Here is a 1,972-nt window from a genome sequence, read left to right as displayed (position 1 = left end):
TCTTCTTTTCTTACTTTAGATGAAAAAGAGAAATTGTTGAGAGTGTTGAGGAAATTTATAACTTCATTTGGGTGGTCGATTTCTGATATCAAGGGGATTAGTCCCACCATATGCATGCATAGAATTTAATGGAGGAGTCATATGCTCCTTATGTGGATCATCAGAGAAGGTTAAATCCAGCCATGAAAGAGGTAGTGAAAAATGAAGTGTTGAAATTGTTAAATGCTGGAGTTATATATGCTATTTTTGACAGCAGTTTGGTGTCTCCTGTGCAAGTAGTGCCTAAAAAGAGTGGAATGACTGTGGTAAAGAATGAAAATGATGAACTATTATCTACTCGTACTGTAGCTGGATGGCGAATATGTATTGATTATAGGAAGTTGAACAACGCCACACGGAAAGATAATTTTTCATTACCTTTTATTGATCAAATGCTTGATAGACTTGCTGGTTATTGTCACTACTGTTTTTTAGATGGTTATTCAGGTTATAACCAGATTGCTATAGCACCAGAGGATCAAGAGAAGACAACTTTCACGTGCCCCTATGGCACGTTTGCTTTTAGGAGGATGCCTTTTGGACTATGTAATGCACCTGCTACTTTCCAGAAGGTAGTATGATGGCCATATTTGCAGACATGGTGGAAGACTATCATGGAAGTTTTCATGGATGATTTCTCGGTATTTGGCTCTTCATTTGATCACTGTTCACATAACCTTTCCCTTGTTTTGCAGAGATGTCAAGAAAAGAACTTAGTTCTTAATTGGGAGAAGTGTCATTTAATGGTCCAAGAGGGTATTGTTCTTGGACATAAAGTGTCTTCTAAGGGATTAGAGGTAGACAGAGCCAAAGTGGTTGCAATTGAAAAGCTTCCACCACCGAAGAACATCAAAGGGATAAGGAGTTTCTTAGGACACGCCGAGTTTTATCGTAGATTTATCAAAGATTTTTCTAAGATTTCTAGACCTTTGTGTAATTTTCTTGAAAAAGAATCAACTTTTATTTTTGATGATGATTGTCTGCAGGCATTTGAGAATATCAAGAAGGCATTGGTGACAGCACCAATCATGATATTACTAGATTGGAAGGAGCCCTTCGAGTTGATGTGTGATGCTAGTGATTATGCAGTAGGTGTGGTGTTGGGCCAAAGGCGTGATAAATTTTTTAGATCAATCTACTATGCAAGTCGAACCATGGATGCTGCACAAAGAAATTACACAACTACTGAAAAGGAGATGTTTGCAGTAGTATTTGCATTTGACAAGTTTAGACCTTACTTGGTCGGCACAAAGGTAATTGTTTTCACTGACCATGCAGCTATTCAATACCTTTTTGCCAAGAAGGATGCAAAACCACGCTTGATAAGGTGGATTTTATTGCTCCAAGAGTTTGATTTTGAAGTAAAGTATAGGAAGGGGTGTGAAAATCAAGTAGCTTATCACTTGTCACGACTCGAACTTGAAGATAAAAAAGAAGAAGAAATCATAAAAGAAGCATTTCCAGACGAACATCTTTTTGAGGTAAATTCCTAACTCCCATGGTTTGCTGATATAGCTCACTTCTTGTCTTGTGGTACTCTTCCTCGAGATTTGAGTTATCACCAAAAGAAGAAATTCATTCACGATGCAAAGCTTTACCTATGGGATGATCCATACGTATTCAAGAGATGCGCTGACCAAGTTATAAGGAGATGCATGGATGGCGACGATGCAAACAAAATCCTGGAACAATGTCATTCGTCACCTTATGGTGGACATTTTGGAGCAACACGAACAACAACTAAGGTATTGCAATCTGGTTTCTATTGGCCTAATTTGTTTAAAGATAGTTATACCTTAGTAAAATCGTGTGATAGATGCCAAAGGTTAGGAAACATTTCTAGACGTCACGAACTATCACTTACGAATATTTTGGAAGTAGAACTTTTTGACGTTTGGGGCATTGATTTCATGGGACCTTTTCCCTCTTCTTT

The sequence above is a fragment of the Primulina tabacum genome, chromosome 6, assembly GCF_025594145.1.
Source record: "Primulina tabacum isolate GXHZ01 chromosome 6, ASM2559414v2, whole genome shotgun sequence".
NCBI lineage: Eukaryota > Viridiplantae > Streptophyta > Magnoliopsida > Lamiales > Gesneriaceae > Primulina > Primulina tabacum.
The sequence above is the reverse complement of the archived record's forward strand: the minus strand, read 5'-3'. Positions refer to the sequence as shown.